General features: G+C 31.2%; 1 long non-coding RNA gene across 1 annotated transcript; it reads right to left on the bottom strand.

The window, feature by feature from the left end:
- Nucleotides 1-487: 487 nt before the first annotated feature.
- On the bottom strand, nt 488-7,917 carry LOC129976289 (uncharacterized). The gene is made up of 3 exons (XR_008785116.1): nt 7,813-7,917; nt 5,192-5,281; nt 488-1,925 (listed from the first exon to the last, which is right to left on the bottom strand). It is a non-coding gene; the product is annotated as an uncharacterized LOC129976289 (long non-coding RNA).
- Between the last annotated feature and the right edge of the window lie 12,940 nt (nt 7,918-20,857).

Raw genomic sequence — 20,857 nt, forward strand, 5'->3', positions numbered from 1 at the left:
TCTAATTTGTTATTTTGTATTTCCTTTCTGTTAAAATGGTATATCTCTTGAGCATAATTTCAGGGGATTTTCGGGTCACGAGGAATCATTATTAGACTTATGTCTGTATGTCCTCACAGAAAAAATCCCTTTATTTGAATCCCTGCCTGAGGGTGACCCTTGAAAAAGTCTTCAGGCCGGATTCTTTTTTTAATATTTTTTTAATAATTTTTTTGGTTTAATTTTTATTTGATTTTTGTTTTTCCTATTAACTTGATTCTAATACTTTTGTATATATAGTATATATATATATATATATATATATATATATATATATATATATATATATATATATATATATATATATATATATATATATATATATATATATATATATATATATATATATATATATATATATATATATATATATATATATATATATATATATATATATATATATATATATATATATATATATATATATATATATATATAATGCTGTCGTGATGGTAAAATTCTAGAAGACTTTGCACATGTGTGAAAGACATAAAAGTAGTAATTTGCAGAGTAACACTATTGCAACAAAATAATCCTCCCGCTCTTCGAATACCATTCCTTTCATCCAACAATAATGTGTCTTAAATTTTAATGAAAACCGTTCCTTATTTATTATCTTTTTAATAAATAAAAATACATTTCAAAGTGAAATTTTTTTAAAAAATGCCTAAATTTGTCAAAATTAGATTTGGCCTTAACTTACTTGAGTGTGAATCTTTCAAACTCCTTTGGTTTTGTATTACAAGTTCTGGAATACGTTACTCTACCTACAGCAAAATTTTGAATACTCCTAATTAAAAGAAACGAATGTACTTTCATAAACGAGTGTGGTCTTATTTTTTTAAAACTATTTATAGATTTTTCTAATTTCAAAGATCAACCAATAGAAGTTTAAAATATAAATGACGTAAATACTTACACATGCATACATTTATACAAATATTCTAGTATTGAGAATATTGTATGTTGTCTTATAATATATAAATTTCTTAACTCTGAAGAATAGACAATATATCATGTATGCTTTGAGTGGGATCAGCCAATCTATTAATATTCTTATTTATTAATAAAACTATTTTTAAAAATAAAATTTTTAATTGTAATTATAGCTATTGAAATGACCTATAATTTAATTGTTACTTATATAGCATTTATAATAGCTGCTAAATATTGAAATGAATCTTTATTATTATTTTTAATTTGAAATTTGTCGCTTTTTTTTATGTATTCATTTCAAGTGTACTTTTCTTCCTCTTCATTTGAATTTGAATTGATTAAATGCTTATTGTAGTCCCTTGAAATGGAAATGGCAATTTCACAGTGATATAACATAATCAATAGAAAATATCGTGTATGAACTTTAATCCATCAAATCTGCTTCCTTATCATTTGCCATACTGTATTTGCCTGCACCGCTGCGTAGCGTAATCATATCTGTAACCAATTGCACACTGCGTGGGATTGGATTGCACGTTGCTTGCCGGATTTGGTGTACAACCAGTATTACCACCAAAAAGATTGCAAAAAGGCCGAGATAAGCCTTGAACTAATAAGCTTTGATGCCACTGTGGTGATCTTTTAACTTTGTTGGAGACGATATTGTTCAGTAGTTGTTTCATCCTTCCGACTCCAGATGAGCCTGAGTCAGAATTTTGATTATAAAGTTCCTCGTCGGCAGTTGCCACTGAATCACTGAAAACTTCATGAATGACGAAGAAAAAAATAATGAAGTTCACAATCTTCGCTTTTGAAGACATTTCAAAAGAAATCATTACTCATAAAATATGCCTTTTCTCTTTGTAATTTCAAAGAGATATACTTAAGATTCAACTCTGTATTCTCAAAAGCTGATAGAGGAACTGCAGGCCTTTTTAAGAAGAATAAACCTATAAAAAAGAAGAAAGAATTTATTTTTTCAAAGCTAATAAAATTATTTTTAAATTAATATAAATTTTCATATTTAATCCTTATAAAAATAAGAAGAGAATAAAATTAGAATTTCAATACAGATGAATAGATGCAGATCAATTGGGAAGTCCTGAACTGTTGTTGAAGAATGTATTAGGACCCCATCTTGCTGGAGAATAATTCGCCATCGTTTGGCTGCAAGAATGACATTAAGAATGACATTTGGCTGCAAGAATGACAATTGAACAATCGCCGATCATTCCAAACTAAAGTTTTAAGCTTAATCATATCTGAAACAAAGAGTTTTGTCCAACATGCTGATCTTGTTGCGCGTAATGATGCCACTTGCAATAAATGAAAATGCCATCCCGCATAAAAAGTGATTCATCTGTCCACAGTATCATTCTCAGAAAATGCCTTTCTTCGATATCACTTTGCAACTACCATCGCCAAAATGTTGCCCACTTTTGTTAAGTCTGATCTCCGTAATTCTTAACCTGTGTAAAACGGTACGGACGATATTTGTTTTCATGCAAGATTTTCATCACTGTACTGTGTGAAGTTCCGACTTCACTAGCAAGTCTCGTTTTCGTGCAAGTGAACTCACACTTAGATTTTCATCTAAAGTGCCGAGTACACTTTCCTCAATGGTGAGGGAGCGAAGATTCTCACTTTTCTCAAACAACTTACTAAACGAAAACAGTCTTTCTTAAGCCGCGGTCCAACGGGCGGATGATCTTCACAGATGTGGTCATAAAACTGTCAGCCTTCCTTCGTGGTTCCACCCCCGCCTGTGGCAGCGGACCTACGGCCAGAGAAATCTTCAGACGGCACGCGTTCCCCTTTCGACCGCTCAAAACCCTCAGTTTCTTTGACTCCCTTCCCCCCCCCCATAGCCCAAACAAATTTTCCAGTCCTTTGATGTTTATCCATCTACCGACATTTTGCGGGAAGCTACAGGCGTACCACGGGCTACGGGGGAGTGTGGTCCCCCAGTGGGTTGGATGTCAGATTTATGACCAAATCCGTGAGGTGGCAGGTCGTTGGACCGCCGCTTTAGCCTTCGATGAACGGACACAAATACAGCAAAGCTCAGTTAATAGACACAATGTGAAAAAAAAAATCGGTCGTGCCGAACCGACTCCCTGAAATGTCTAAGCAATAACAGCCACAAATATCTAAAATATTGATAAGCTAATGATGTAATCAATGGATTGTCTTGTCTTTTGTACCCATGTGTGGAATGCGCGCACATCTGTACATCTTAACATTGGATTTGCATAAATTTCATTTATTCGTAGTTGTTTTGATTGGCGAATTTTTGTCAAATGTCTCTTTTAATGAATACTGATTTCCGTGATGTATTTCTAACGAAAGAATTCCTTTCTCCTGAAATAAAAAACGCTTATATGGTTTATGGTGGACTTATTCGAAAGCCGATGGTATGTAAAAGTTTTTGGTAAATTTGACAAATTATAGCTTTACAATTTTTTCGGAATTCAGAATTAAAAATTTTGGCGACACTTCGATTTTGAATTTCCCGAACGTTTCAGTGCTTATTACTCGGCTGTGAATCCATGTATTTTCATTAAACTGGTGTCAATTTAAAGGATTCATTTCAATATGTGCTTACTTTGACTGAGGATGTGCCTAAACTTTTTAAATCTGGATTTTTTCACCATTTTGAGCAAAATCAATTTATTTGCCATAACTTGTAAACGGCTGGAGATGGGACAGAGTCGCTATAGCGTTTTTTGATGTTCATGGGCTCTTCTATTACCCTTTTTCTTTCGTCGGAATTGATCAAACTCATCCTGCATATCGAATGAAATATATTTTCTTTTATTTTATATAAAAAAAAATTTAACAATTATGCTCATTATCGAATGTTCATTATTTGAATAAGCTCTATTTTGTGTAAAAGAATAATTTAATAATTTTTGAATCTTCAGTTCATTACAAAAATCACAAAAAGTTTTGTAAAAGATGAGTGAAAACACATATACACACACACAAAAAAAAATTAATGATTGGCATGTTCCAGTTTCTCTCAGATTGCAAAGCTTCTGCATTCTCTCTTTCGCTCTAAGTTTCCATATTATCACTTATGAGCTTTAATGCATCTGCCTAAGCAACACAGCAATTTTGAAATAACCGCGGCAGTCATTTTCTTGCATGTCATTCTCACATTCAATGCTTACCGAGAATTTTACTATCTTTTCTCTGCATTTCAAAAATTTCCAAAGCAATAAATTTAAAAAGTGAAATTAAATTGCTTTGTAATTGGAATAAGTTCAAAAAATGTTAATCTTCTACAGGAGCACAAATTTGAAATGATTGTGAATCCATTTTCTTTCAAATGAAACAAGAAAGCATCTTTTAACTAGGGTGCCCTATAAGTTTCTTTCCTACTTCTAATAGGAAATTAAAATACAATATTTACTGTTTAAGATATTATTTATTTTGTTATATAAGAACTCTTTTACTCTATTACCTTCTTCCCTCTCTCAGAAAGCCTCATTATGCCTTCTTTCCGAAATTGTTGTGTTTTGGACAAGAAATAATCCTCGAGGTGCGCTTTGATTTTGCTGATGGATTTAAAGCGCTTATCGGGAAGAGTTTTTAAAGACAGAAAGAAGTAATAATGGAGCGAGATCTGAAGAGTATGCAGGATAAGGTAAAACATCCCAATCCAAATGTAAGAGCTTTTCCCTTACGACTAATGCAATATGTGGTGTCGCGTTGTCATGATGAAAAACAACGCCTCGTCAGTTTATTCATTCTAATCGTTTTTTTTTTTTTTTTTTTTTTTTTTTTTTGCTATGGCAGCTTTTAGTTGATCCAGTTGATGACAGTATTTCGTAGAATTTATTGTTTCACCTTGAGGAAGGAGCTCGTAGAAAATTACGCGCGTAGTTCCGGTTTTGTGATAGTCGAAGGCCTACTATTCTTACATCAAATGCGCACATTTTGATATAAAATCCAAGTTTCGTCGCCAGTGACAAGCCTCTTTAAAAATGCAATGAGAAAGAAACTTTTGGAACACCCTAATATAAGAACTTTAATCCAAAATTTAGTAAAGTAAATAATAAGAACAAAAGAAATAAAATTTCAATTTATATTATTTAATTTGCATAATAAAATGTCCCGTAAGTTTTATTACCTATATAATCTAAATACTTTGAGTTAAAATTCAACTATAAATGCATCATCAAAATATTTGTAAAATATTTAGAATACTTACTATGATTTAAATAAATTCATTGCAGATCTTCAGCGTATGAACCTTTAAAAAAGCCATGACGCTAAGGGAATCAATTTTTCAAATCATTCACTAAAATCGAAAGTAGAAGGAATTCAGTCAATTTTTTGAAGAACAATAATGTTTACATATTGAATTATAAATACTGTAAAAATTGAGTAATGCTTGAATTTTTAAAAATAGAATTTAAATTATAAAAGGATATATTAGGGTGTCCATAAATTTCGTTCCTGTTTCTAATATGAAATGAATGCACAATATTTACTATTTAAGATATTATTTATTTTGGTATATAAAAACCCTTTGATATATAAAAACCCTTTGCTCTATTACCTTCTTCCATCTTTTAAGAAGCCTCATTACGGCTTCTTTCGAAAATTGCTGTGTTTTGGACAAGAAATAATCCTCGAGGTGCGCTTTGATTTTGCTGATGGATTTAAAGCGCTTATCGCGAAGAGAATTTTTTAAGGACAGAAAGAAGTAATAATCAGATTGTTCTCTGGATTCGAGATCTGGAGAATATGCAGGATGTGGTAAAACATCCTAATCAAACTGTAAAAGCTTCTCTCTTACGACTAATGCAATATGTGGTCTCGCGTTGTTACGATGAAAAACAACGCCTCGTCAGTTCATTAATTCTAGTCGGGTTTTTCTCTCTCTCTCTCTCTTTCTATGGCAGCTTTCTATTGATCCAGTTTTCGTAGAATTTATTGTTTCACCTTGAGGAAGGAGCTCGTAGAATATTGCGCTTTTACAATCTCACCAAAGGGACAAAAGAACTTTTTTCGGGTGTATTCCCAACTTGGGATGTCGTAGAGCTCTGTTACGACTGAAACCGATGGTATAAACGACTAATAGATAAACCTGCATGTTTGCACAAGCAGATCCATATTTAAGGCCATTCATAGCGCGAGGAGAAAGAAACTTTTGAGACACCCTAATATTTTACAATTCTGCTTATCATTCTAACATCACCTTTATTTTCAAAACTTAGGAAAGGTAATTCAGTGCTTTGAAATTCATTTTCAAGCATCTTCAGATTAATTAATGTTACACTTTTCTGAAAAAAATATAGTGTTAAATTTCATATGTGCATATTCATAAATGCATATTCTTTACCGAGCTCCCATAAGAAATCTGCTTAAAATGGTCTCTTAGAAAGACTGGGGGGGGGGGGGTCAGCCGAAAATACTACGGTAGTTAGAAATTAGAAATTCATTATAATCTTTTGCTCGGATGTTTAATTTTAAAAGGAATTATAATTTTTAAAAAAATCAAAAAAACGTATTAGGCAAATTTAATCAAGGAAATCAGATTTTCAAAATAATATTGAACTGCGGAAGAAATGAGTTAATGATAAATTCAGTTAAAATAATTAACATGAAAAATATGTACATAATGTCCTTTTTAATTTCCCAATACTTCAGTTATTACTAGAAAATGGTGTCTTCTTGAAGCAAACGAAAAATCCGGAATGTTTTTTTTTAATCATTAACTTTTTTTATTCAGGTTTTCTTCAGAAAAAACATGAAATAATAGCAGTATTCTGCCATTTCTTTAAATAACTCTGATGAAACGTCAAGGAAAGGAAAATAAACATTATTTATAATAAGTAAAAAACAAAAACTAATACTTTACTTTAACTAAAAAGAATAATTTAGGTTTAGCGTAAAAATATTTTCCTTTACTATGGCAAGTTAAACTATTAAAAGAGAATGAAAGTTGTAAACATTAATACGCAGTAACAGTGTGTGGCAAAAGGTAATGATAACAAAGTGTATGAAACAAAATTCCCTTTATAACAGATGGGATTTGAAAGTACAAACAACCTAACTAAAAGCGATTTTTAATAGAAAAGTTCTTTAATATTTCTGTGTTTGAAAATTCTTCGGTTTTACAAAATACAGTAAACTATAAATAATGAAATCACATGCATAATTTTATATGTGCCCCTTTTTTTAATACGTCATATTTTCGTGCTGCAGTTAATGATTTCTATGAAAATGCGTACGTTTTTATAATACGTAGAAAAATTCTTAAAAAGAATGAAGAAAAGGGATGAAGAACAAAATAGACAATTCGAAAAGACATTCTTTGGAATAAGAAACATTTAGCGTTACTTACACTGCAAGGTCACTTCCCGTAAACTAGAAAAATAACTCAAAAAACTTATTTAAATTGGGATAAAAAAATATTAAAAATCATTTCAAGATATTGTACAAAGATACGCCACTTTTCCACAAGCAAATTGCGAAATATTTGAAAAAAAAAGAAAAAAGAAAGAGCTACTTTCATCCATTTCAGAAATTAAAGAAATTTAAAATGACTATTTTCTATGACTAGAACATGTTAAAAAATGTCAACACATAGCAATTTTTTCTCTTCACATGCACAATATAAACATTTAAAAGCATGGAAGATTCATAAAATTATTCTCAAAAATAGAAACATTACGGAAACCCGACGTCATCATGACATTTGGGAATCAACCATGAATCATAATGGATTTGAAACTGAGCAATTCTAATTTTTGATCATTTCGAAATGGTAAAATTTAAAATACTTAAAATTTAATTTCAAAATACAAATTCAGACATTCATACCTTCAAAAATCGGTCCTGTTATATCAGCCATTCACTCACCAAAAATATGACAAGAGTGATCCGCTAAAGTAAATTTAAAACTTTCTGTGCAGCTTGGAACTTATATTCTCTCTGTACATGTTTTTAAGCGGCCCAGCTCACGTGGTTCACATATACACGAGACTTCCGCCCCTCTCCCTCTTAGCTCATAACACGAAAATGAAATGCAACTACGTCAGCGACTATAAAGAATCTTATGACTCAGCCGCAGACAATAATGCCCGAAGTCCATTCAGAAAAATTCCTCTTTTCTTTTTCCCGATTTTGACTTAACTTTTCGAATGAAATAAAAAAATGTCTGCAGTTACAATATTACGCTTTTCATTAGCATTCATATTTCTCTCATTTTTTTATATAAAGTAAAAATGAATTTATAATTATAATAATTTTTGATAAGGTAATCTGTACTTATAATGATATTTTATGCTAATATTACTAATACGCTCATTTTTTAAATAAAAAAGAGTTGCACTCTATTCAGCTATATCAATTACTAAAGTTGAACAATTTATGAAAATTTCAATATCACTATTGTATTAAAACGAGTGATTTTTAATCACTTCATCCACTGTCTCAATCATTTCCCAGAGTTTCTCAAGAAATTACTTAGATGACGAAAATGTCGATTGTTCTGATAGAGTGAGATTCAAAACTTCATAAATCGGTCAGATTTGAATGCAGAAGGTGAAAACGTTTATTTATTTATCAAAATGTTGCAGTGTGAAGAATATTTTGCAGAAAAAAATGATTCCTTAGGACCAAAGGAGAGTAACATTTAAACTTCATTCATTTTTTCTTGTTGTGTGACTATTTTAAGCCAAATTTTTGCGCAGTAGCTTCTGAGGGTAAAGACCCCTGAGCACTCGAGAGCAGAAGTCCGATTTCAAGCTCAAATAAAGATAGCACACACACGCTCGCTTGCACAACCCCTTTTTACAGCGGGGGCTCATTCACGCACCTCTCAGAGAGAACACGAGGAATAATCATGCCCGAACCCGGAACGCCTAAATGACGGGGAAGACGCGCTATCCCTAGACCAGGACGCCGGCATTTAAACTTTATAATTTAAAAAATATATATTTATAAATCGAAGAAAACATTATTGACATCATTTATATTCTTTTAATAATAAAACTATAGCCTGGTTGGTAGGGCGTTGGATTCGTTTTCCTTCTGTTGCGAGTTCGAATCCCACTGGACTCTCCGTGTGTGTGTGTGTGGTGGCTGGCGCACGCCTGAATCTGTGGTGGTCACAAAGTCCTCCATGTCGAGAGTAATATCACTGGGGGTACTGGATCGGGGGTGATCGTTCTCAGATTCAGGTCTAAATTACGATCCGTGTAAGAGTGAATGAAGTCCACCCAGTAAAAAGGGTTGTGACGTGTGTGTAGCTAAGTACGCACCCTTGGTTAAAAATCACTGGCTTCTAAAGTCAGTGGGCTTGTCTATGACAAGTGCCATTAGAAACAACAACAAAAATAAAAACTGAATTTTTCATTGAATCCGTGAAATTTTTGTTGAATTATTCTTTAAAATATTATAAATTATGATGTAGTGCACGTAAGACTTCAATGCCGAACGACTCTACTTTCTGTTCTCATATTTTATTTATTTTTTTTAATAAAAAGGTATGCGTGGATTCATTAAAAAAGTTTTTATATTAATTGCAGTTTCATCATTTCCACTTTAATTTAAAATTGAATGTTACGGGTGCTAATAGAAATGAAAGAGAGATGCAGCGTACAATGAACTGAACTGCTTGAAGTCTACATAATAGTATGAGTGAATGAAATGAATATAAAAATTTGAAGCTTATAAATACTTTACTGAAAAACCTATTACGAGAACAAGTTAAATAATATATTAATTGAACATTTTAGCAAATCGGCCAAAAGTGACTAGTCATAAATAAAATTGAAACTAAGAAATGGTTTTGTATGCCATAGAAATCACTTAAATTTCTTGCTCACAAATATTATGAAATAAGGAAATTTTTTCTTTTTACACCATGGAAATTTTTAGTTTCTTCAAAATTGGAAATTAATTTGCACACATAGAAAATATTATTTTATTTTTAATTTCGCAAATCATGTTAAATGAAATTATTAATAATGAATAAAAATGCTAGAGACATTTTAAATTAGTTTATTAATTTTCCTATAAAATATCGCTTCCAATACTTTATCAAACTTTGCACAGTTCTTTAAAGATTATATATAATTTATGAAACTATATAAAGATGAAAATTTTCTGAGTATTTCCTTTCAACTTCATTTTTCTACATTTATATGTAAATTTATGCGCTCTTTTTTAAAAGAAAAAAAAAAGAATAAAAATTTCTTTGAGGGTGGCTTATTAGAAAATTATCTATTCTAATTTTCTTACTGTATGTCTCCAGGAAACTTCTTTGCAGTCCCTCTAAACACTGATCCAAACAATTTTTGCTTGGAGAAGTTTTATAGTGGCAATTGTGAAAATTTAGGACCGAACAGGGATTTTATATCCCTAATTTCAAATATATTTTAAACTATACATGCGACAACTTGTTAGAAGGTTCTGATCAATAGCATTCTCTTCTTCTTTCATAGCCCGCCCACCTTAATGATGCTGTCGTGTCCGCGTTAAGCGGCGGTCCAACGACCTGCCACCTCACGGATTTGGTCATAAATCTGACATCAAACCCACTGGGGGACCACACTCCCCCGTCGCCCGTGGTACGCCTGTAGCTTCCCGCAAAATGTCGGTAGATGGATAAACATCAAAGAACTGGAAAATTTGTTTGGGCTATGGGGGGGGGGAAGGGAGTCAAAGAAACTGAGGGTTTTGAGCGGTCGAAAGGGGAACGCGTGCCGTCTGAAGATTTCTCTGGCCGTGGGTCCGCTGCCACAGGCGGGGGTGGAACCACGAAGGAAGGATGACAGTTTTATGACCACATCTGTGAAGATCATCCGGCCGTTGGACCGCGGCTTCCCACGGCCGGAGAAATCTTCAGACGGCACGCGTTCCCCTTTCGACGGCTCAAAACAAACTGATCCTCAGTTTCTTTGACCCCCCTCCCCCCCCATAGCCCAAACAGATTTTCCGGCTTTTTGATGTTAGTCCATTTTACCGACATTTTTCGGGAAGCTCTCCGAAGTCTACAGGCGACGGGGAATGGAGCACCTACCCCTGTTGCATTGTAGGTTTACTGGGATTCGGACCTTTGGCAAGAAAACTTGGCGCGCATCTAGAGGAGTGACGGTTTTTAGTTCTGAATAGCTGCATTTCCGGTCGGGCTAATTGGTGACAATTTTTGTAAAAATTTTATTTGATCTTGAATTTATGAGACCTTGTACATACATTTATTTTATTCATATATCTTGGAACAAATGATAATTAATTCTATTATTAATAGAAAAGTAAGACTGTTTTTATCAGAAAAATAAATAGCGGAATAAAATGCATTTAAAAAGAAGTAAGATATAAGAGAATCTAGCTGTTTTATTTACTAATATTTAAACAATCTCATATTTCTGAATGAATTTTCTTCAAAATCGCTATTATCTTTACTCATAAAAGGGGAAAGATGTATGTGTATGTATAAATTTTACAATAGTTCACTTAGCAATATCTTTATAAAGAAACTAGCCGCCTTTGGTGACCAGCAATTCGCCAGTATAAAAGATCTCTAAAATTTTCAAATTTATTTTATGTAACTTGATCTTTTAATAGCTTTTTCTGCAAAATATTTAGCTATCAAAGTTTCAGATTTTGATAACTATATAATTCAGTCATACTATTATGTAGGCCTTAAACAGTTCTGTTCACTGTATTACTTACTAATTTCTGTCAGAGTTCATAAAATTTGCACATTAAATTAGAGTGAAAATTTTAAACTGCAATTAATATAAAAATATTTTTTACTGAAACCAATCATATCTTTTTTTGAATATGAAAATTTAATGTACAGTCGCTCAGCAATGAAGTTGTATATGCAATACATAATAATTTTTGTAATTTATACAATATCAAAGAATTACTCAACAAAAATTTCTCTAATTCATCGTAAAATTCAGTTTTTATTTTTACTTTCAAAACATTTAAATGATGCAAATGAAAATATTTTATTTGACTTCAGTCAATAAATGTTCTTATGAAAAAATTATGAAATTTAAATTTTACACAGTCCTTTTGTCCTAAGGAGTCATATTCTGCGAAATACTCTGGACACTTCAACTCTTAATTCAAGTTCAATAAATAAACTTTCTATCTTCTGCTATCAAATCTGTCAGTTTTTACATACCAATATTAGAACAATCAATATTTTTATACTCATAAGCCAATCACTGTTGAGAAATCCTGGTAAAAGATTGGCGAATCTACTTTGAAACGGAATATGAAGTGTTCTAAAATCGCCAATTTTTATAGAAGAGTGATATATAAATTTCATAAATTATTCAGTTTTAATGAATGATTTAGTTGATTGAAGTTCACAGATTTTTATTTAACCCTTAGCGCTCCGAAAAGTAATTAGATGCATAAATATTTGCCGAATAAGAGAACTTGTTCATTGCTCCAAAAAATTAATATATATGAATTTTCACAGAAAATTAATCTAGATATTTTTACCACTCTTAAGTATTTTTACCTGTCAAAATTTAATAAAGTAATTAAATAAAACGCCAAAATGATGCACTGCCTTGAATGGTTCCTGAGAGGTCTAATTGTTAAAATATTAATGTCTCAAAAAAATTTGTTAAATAAGATTCAAAGGTATACATGTAAAGGGGTAAACATGTAAAAGGATTACAAAGGATAATGTAAAGGACCTATGTAAAAATTTAAAATTCTTAACTGATCGGAGCATTTATTGACTCAAGTAACGTAAAATGTAATTGTTTAGTTCATTTAGACCATTTTGTTAGTAGATGCGTGCCCCTGATTAAAATTAACTGATGGGCGCTGATTACAGTGACTATCCAATAGATATATTAAACCATGTTTGCCTTAAATTTAATTGTTTGATTTAGTTAATACTATAGATATTGTAAAAGGTCATAGAAATCTTTTCCTCCATTTAATTTTTAGAAAATATATTTCAAATTTTTTCGCTTCACACAGACACTTGCTGAAATTTATACTTTTATATATTTAATTTGCAATAATAGTTGATTTATTTTTTTAATTTGAACTTCTGTCAATGTGATGGCAACAGGTTCATAAAAACTCATTTTTTCCCATTGACTTGCTCTTGCAGATTAAATTTTTTTATTTTGTGCGAAATACATTGTTGAAAAATATAGTTAAAATATTTCTTTAAAAGCTTTTTAAACATCGAAACTAAATTTGTAGAATAAAGCATTGATACCATTAGAAAGAAAATTTTTTGAGTTTTATCTTAATGCAAAAATCAATTTTGTGCTGTAATTTTTCTGAAGTTACAGCGTTGTAATTTTTTAAAAGTGTATCCTTTTTTAAATCCTGTTACTCCTTAATGTAATAAATTATTGTATGTATAAGGATCAATGTTAGTGAAATTAATTAATATTAGATAAGAATGTTATCTGTAATGAGCATAAACAATGCTGAATGAGAAAGTTTTTGTATTAGTTGAAATTTAAACACTTTTGTTTTTCAAGTTCCCATTTTTGTTGAAATTACTGAAAATTAAAAGAGATGCATTGCATGAAAAGCGGATTAGTATAAGGTTTTTAGAACAATAGTAAATGTTACATGTTCAATAGAATTTGAAGTTAAATATGCTCTTGTGAGTAAACGATCAAGAACAAGTTAAGAAAATTTAGCAACCATAAATCTGAATTATAAATTAAGTTGGTTACTACTTTCCTAAAAACTTTTAAAAAATGCTTTTTAATGTGTATTAGCATTTGTGTAACAATATATTTTACAACTATTTTTCTTCAACTCATGGTTATATAGGAGTAATCATAATTTCTATTTTGAAAAAAGTAACATTCCTACCAAGTTATTTAATTGACTCTCTCAAAACTTTTTTTTTTAATTTTAGTTACATACAAATGAACAAAAATTGCGGATAAGCTTTCAGAAATGCGAAATAGTCTCGACTATGTTGAATGTCAGAGACAAAAATCTTTGCAATTAGTTTATTCTTTTTTTTGTTGTTGTTGTTGTTGTTGTTAAATGTAAGTGACCATATAATGCATATTATGAAATATTAAAAAAGAATTATTTAGAAATTATATTCATTTTTTTTAAAATTTCTAACGCCTTTTTATTATTTTCATATTATTTTTTTATGTAGCCGTTTAGATGTTGCATTTAAATGTCGTTTCTGGTACATTGGATTATGTATAGTTAAATCTGACAGTAAATAAGCTAGAAAATGAAGTAATATATTTCAGATTTGAAGGAATTCAAATTTTCAGATTTGAAGAATTTTCTTATTGAAAATATGCTTTTTTTTTCTCCTGAGAATTAACCAGCAGCTGTTTTCAAAATTATTAATATGATTTCTATCATTTATTTTAGCCAGCCAAAAAGCTTATTATTTCGCAAAAAAAAAGAACAAAAAAAAAACCCCTTATTTGAACAGCTTTAACGTAAAAAATACATTAGCTCATTTCAAGTATCAGCTTGTGGAATATATATACATAAAAGCATACATACATATAGAAATAACTAAACCTTATTGATATCCATTCAAATTTGAATTTAAAGCCCTTTCTATGTATTTGTTTTCATTTTATTAAATAAAGTTAAACCGTAAGAGATATAAAGATTAAATCCTCATAAAACTAAAAATTATAATTAATTTTATTAGATTAAATTTGTATTATGCACATCAGAATTATAATTTTTTAAATGTCTTCCGTGTGGGAAAATTATAAATGTATTCCTTTTAATAAATACATTTTTAAAGCAAATGTCTCACACTTTATATTTATTATTTTCAACACTCGTCTGATACGTGGTAAGGGTCATCAGCATTTTTCTCAAGGAAGTTTCGTTTCGTTATCAGAGATTAGGAGTATCATTCTCACTCATAGTGAGTGGATTACCAATCGGCGTACATTGTAAAATCGCCAAATCTTCCATGCAAAGATAATGTTTATAATGTGGTTGCCTTTCTTGACGCTTGAGAGGAAAGGGGGAAATTTATAGAGCGCAAATACCATACAACCTTTGGTCATAAATCTGACATCCGACCCACTGGAGGACCACACTCCCCCGTCGCCCGGTTGTATGGCCGCCGGCATCCTGACCAAATCCGTGAGGTGGCAGGTCGTTGGACCACCGCTTAACAGTGGAAGGGGGTTGCAATAGCTTCTGAGGGTAAAGACCCCTGAGCGCCCAAGCGCAGAAGTCTGACTTCTAACGCATATGAAGATGACAATCACACATTCGCTTGCACAACTAGGGATTGCAATACCGGAATACCGGGATACCGAATACCGGTATTTTGAGCCATTTGTACAATTTTGTAATACCGGTATTCACAAGTTTAAATACCGGTTTTTCGGTATTTACTAGAAAATTTTAAAATGGTCTCCACTATATGTTCAGGGATCGCCAACATGACCAAATAGCATACGTTTTTGTTTTTATGCCTCCTTAACGGGCGAAATTAATTAGCTAATAAATGGCTTAATTAATTGCTTAAATCTAAATAAGCGAAACATGGATTATCCCTGAAAGAAAATATTGTATCCATAACGACTGATGGAGCAACAATTATGAAAAAAGTTGGAAAGTTGATTGGTGCAAATCAGCAGTTGTGCTATGCACATGGAATTCAATTAGGAGTATAATAGATGTATTATACCAAAAAAATAAAGAACAGAAGAATCAAAATACTGTGGATATAGAAACTTCGGATTCCGACTTTTAAGAAAGTGAGAGTGATATTGACAATGAAGATAATGACAATGTAATTGTTGAAGAAGATATAGCTAATGAGGATGAAATATTAGCCTATCAAGAATTGCTTCCTATAATTTATAAAGTTCGAAAAATTGTTAAGATATTTAAACGTTCCCCGATAAAAAAAGGATATGTTACTAAAATATATACTAACTGAAAATAAAACAGAATATATGTTAATATTAGATTCTAAAACACGTTGGAACAGTTTACTCCTAATGATGGAAAGATTTTTGAAACTGAGAAATCCAATTCAAAAAGCAATAATCGACTTAAACCTGTAAATTAATTTTTCAGATAGTGAATGCGACTTAATATCCAGAACTGTATCAGCTTTACTTCCAATTAAACTGACTATTCAGGCATTATGTCGGAGTGATTCTAATTTATTAACAGCTAATGCAAGAATAAATTTCATGTTGCAGTCACTGAAAGAACAGCACACATCACTATCTAAAGAATTATATATTACATTGAAAAATCGCACAGAAGAAAGGCATACCGAAATAGAAAATGTCTTATGGTATTTAAATAATTATAATGATTTTAAAAATGAAAATGAAAAAGAAGAAAAGAAAATAATCAATTCAAATCTGATTAAGTTCAGAGTAAATTTTCTTAAAACTTTTTACCCACAAACCTATCCACATTCAGAATTCGGTTCAATTATCGAAGATTATGATGTCACTACTGTCGATAGTGAAAAGGAATTGTCTTTTGAACAAAAATTAGAATTAGCGATAAATAAAAAAAAAATTTCAACGAACCAAAATACAATACAGAAATCAGCTATATCCCATACCATCCGACGAGAAATCGATTCATTTGAAGATGAGGGATTAAGAGGTAAATACTTGAAAAAAATGTATCGCGCATTGCTAACAGTACCACTAGCTAGCGCAGATGCCGAAAGAGCCTTTTCGACAGCTGGTCATTTTTACACAAAATTACTTTTCAGGCTTAATGACAGTACAATTGATGCATTGTGTTTTTTTAGATTACATTTCAAAAATTTGTAATAGTACCACAGACTGAATAGTGATATTTACACTTTTTTTGTGATTTAAATAAATAAGATGTTCCTTTACTTTTTTGTGATTATATACTGTTATAATTTATAAATTACAAATTATTTTTTGTGATATTTTCCCTCTCTAACAAAACTGGTAAATAAAACAAAAAAACACTTGTGTTTTTTTTCTTTTTCTAAAATTTTTAATACCGGTATTGAAACAGGTATCCCGGTATTAAGATTTAAAAAATACCGAATACCGGTATTGAAATTTTGGTCCGGTATTGTAATCCCTATGCACAACCCGTTTTTACAGAGGAGGGAGGGTTCTTTAACACACCTCGCAGATAGAACACAGCGTGAAGAACAACCATGCCCAAACCAGGACTCGAACACGGGAAGCCCAGATCACGGGGAAGACGCGCCACCCTTAGACCAGGATGCCGGCGGTCGCCCACCTTAAGGAAATTTATTGAGGATGCGATGGAACGTGTCTTTTCCTTCGAGTAAAACGAATGCATCTGAGTCTTCCAGTTTGCTAGAAATAAGCGGCATGTTTCGTCTCCGTTCAAATAAAGGATTTCGACACACTTCTTATGCACGTAAAATCGAATTCCGAACTCGGGACACTATATCAAAGCGGCCTCTTGGCATACATTGCAACGATTTCAAAATGCTTCAGAGAGCAACTTTACTTTAAGTTTTTACTATACACAAATGAATTGTGCCATTAAAGAGCATTTGCGTCCAGAAAATGTAATTTTGATAATACATTGTTTCGAAATCTCATAGGAAAATGCAAATGTAATTAAACAGAAAAATTCAGAGAAAATAAAAGCTGATAATGGTAAATAGTCTAGATCATATGCCCACGCATTTCGGACTGTCAAAAACCAAATGAGCTCTATCACTGCCACATTTTTTGGGAAACATCAAAAAACAAAAATAACGTCGTATTGTTACAAAAAAAGGCATAAATTAAAATCGGTTTCAATGACATAAAAAAGCTTTGAGCTTCCGACCACAAAAGGTAGTGGTTGTAAGACGTCAATGGAAAAAAATGTGCGTCATTTTCGACGTGCTACCGAAATGTTCTAAAATATCACTAAGACGTAATATCCTAGTAGTACACGAATGAATAACTTTCTACGGACGGAAAACAATTTTGTTGTTGTATTTCTATAAATAAATATTTCTCTATTCTTGAAAAAACGTCGTTGATATTACACTATTGCTTCGCAAATCCAGTAATGCTTTGACTTGCACGAACTCGAAGGTACATACACGATTCTTATTTTCTTCCTTTCGAATAGTTTCCTTTGGAAAATATGTTACAGATTGAAATTTGAAATATTAAAAAAAAACTCCTGCGTTTTCGAAATGAATGGGAAATAATACTAAATCACAATCAAGTAATAATAAAAATGTATCAGTTTTGCTAGGCAATTACATTTTGAAACATCGTAATGTTGTTAGTGGACTGTTGGGCAAACATCTGATAGCAAGGAATTTAGGAAGGTACATGTGTGTGATTACTAAATACTAAGGCTGTGCCAATTTTCGATTTATGAAAAAAAAAATCGATTTTTCGATGCCAGTTTCCTGAAAAATATCAATCTATCGATATCATGATCATGAATAATAGTTCACAATAAATCGCGATACAAAAAAAAAAAAAAAAAAAAAAATCGATATTTACAATTTATTTGCGTTTTCGATTTCGTTTTGATTATCGATTAGTGTTTATATTTGTTGAAACTTCAATCTTATTGACCTTCATACAGTATTTTTGTTAATATTTTTATTAATACCGTCATATTCTAATAAATATAAATACTTGTTTTAATCATGTCATTTTGAATAAACTGTTCTCTGTTCCCTAACTGAATGGAAAATGATGGAAAAATAATTGCGGTTGTCAGAAGGTTGTTCTCTGTTTACTCACTAAATATTCATCTTCAGAAATAAAAGCAAAAAGGATTCATTCAGATGAAATTCACAATTTTATTCGCAGCTCGTGTTTCCTCACTCAAGCGTACTGGCACAAAAAAAAAAAGTGCTGGTATACCTTTGCATTTGCCTTTTGGCTCAAATGCCTGCTGAACGCCTTTCAAAACTAGTTTGAGTGTTCGATCTGTCTCGATCGAATTTCCAATACTTCTCGAATTTTTTTATACATATTGAATTTTCGACACATATGGGATTTCCAATATTTATCCAGTTTTCCATACTTAACCAATTTTTGATATTAATATACACTGCATTTTTGATACTTATCGAATCTTGGGTAATTTTGAGATTTCGATAGTGATCGAATTTGCAAGACTATTGAGAATCAGTCCAGGCAAAAATATTTGGGATGGGGGTGGGAGAGAGGATTTCAAAGCATTGTTTTGCATATCGGTGGAAAGTATGTGTTGTTCTTCTTTTCTTTTCCTTTTAATCTGCATACTTTTCTGCGGTAGGCGTTTTTATATTTCTAAAAGTGTACGATTTCTCTTGCTCTATATTTTTAAAAAAAATTTCTTACCAAATTTCATTATATATTTTTTATTACAATATATTATTTTTATTTAAGATAAAGATTATTTTAATGGATAAATCTTATTACTCCAGTTTATTTTACTTTATGCGATTGGATTATATGTTGCGCTTTTACAAATTTTTCACTAGGTTTAAAGAGTCTATTTTTTTTCTTCCCCTTTTCCTAACTTTTAACTGAACAATGTTTCATTATTTGGTTTAGTTAGTATATTTAATTTAGTTAACTTGTTATTAAGCTTCATTTAATCCTATGAGCTCTGACCTCTCGGTATCGCCCCGTTCGACAGGAGCCTGACTCAGGCGCTTTGGGGCGATTATATGAGTTGAAAGGTTGAAAGGTATTTCTCGACAAACCCTCGTTTAAACTCACTTTTAAAATCAATTTTTATACATGGTATTTGAAATAATGATTTTTGAACCTGCAATGCAAAATTAAAAGACTTTAGGTTAAAAAAAGAATTACAATGTTTACTTAAAGGGGGGGGGGAAACTTTTTTTAATTAATGCAGAAACACAAAGAAAAAAGTAAACATAATTTAAATAAACAAACTCAGTTATTGACGTTATGAAAAAGAAACCATTATTTTCGAAACCAATTTGCTTAGTTTCAAAAAAAAAAAAAAAAAATGATAATTTCAAAAAAAAAAAAAAAAAAAAAAAAAAAAAAAAAATTAGGAACTGTTATGCCAACCAATAAAAATGGTTATGCGACAGTTTTAGAGTTAGCCAAGATTCGCGATATGCCACCAAACAGGGTTTTTCTACTCTAAGATTCATCACAAGTCACTTGATTCAAGTTGGGTATGAATTTTTTTTGTAGGAAAAATAAGTAATTAGCTCCCTCCATTTATATCTCAAGTCAATGAGAAAAACTTGATGTAAGAGAAACAAGATTTAGGCACGTCATTTCCTTTTGTAGCGATTCAACAGCGAACGGCAGACGAGGAGGAGCATGAGCACCATTTGAGGTAGAGGATGGCAATGGCACATAAAAAAAAACAAAAAAAAAACACATGGGCCATTTTAGCATAAAGTGAGAAGGCAAAAGAGCACATGAATTGTTTCAGTATAAAGTATAAAATGGCACTGGCAGACCAAATAATAATAATAATAATAATAATAATGAATCGTTTCAGTGTAAGAAAGGGAATGAATCTTCTTTCTTAGAACTTCAGTCCAATATAATTTTAAATTTTCATCCAGAATAAGATGTATAGCTCTTTAAAGATAAATTTAGGATTGTCGTATTGATGTGGTAGCCAGCAACGATTTCAAAGAGTTTGTACGTGTGTCATGTATTCATCGCCTTTTTTCTCGAAAATGGTTTCAAGTACTTGCAGCATAACATATGCTGTTAGAAGTACATTTAAAATTCACCACTCACTCTATCTCTTGCTGAGGGATCAATTTTTTGAATATCATATTTTTATTACCTTTGTTTTGAAAATTCTTGAAATATTTAAATTTAAGTGATTTTGAAGACGAGCATCATTAATATAACAGAAAAAAAAACGTGTTTTTTTTTTTTATAAATATATATCTGAATTAGATATTCAAAATTTATTAATC

The sequence above is a fragment of the Argiope bruennichi genome, chromosome 7 (genome assembly GCF_947563725.1).
Source record: "Argiope bruennichi chromosome 7, qqArgBrue1.1, whole genome shotgun sequence".
In the NCBI taxonomy this organism is placed as follows: domain Eukaryota; kingdom Metazoa; phylum Arthropoda; class Arachnida; order Araneae; family Araneidae; genus Argiope; species Argiope bruennichi.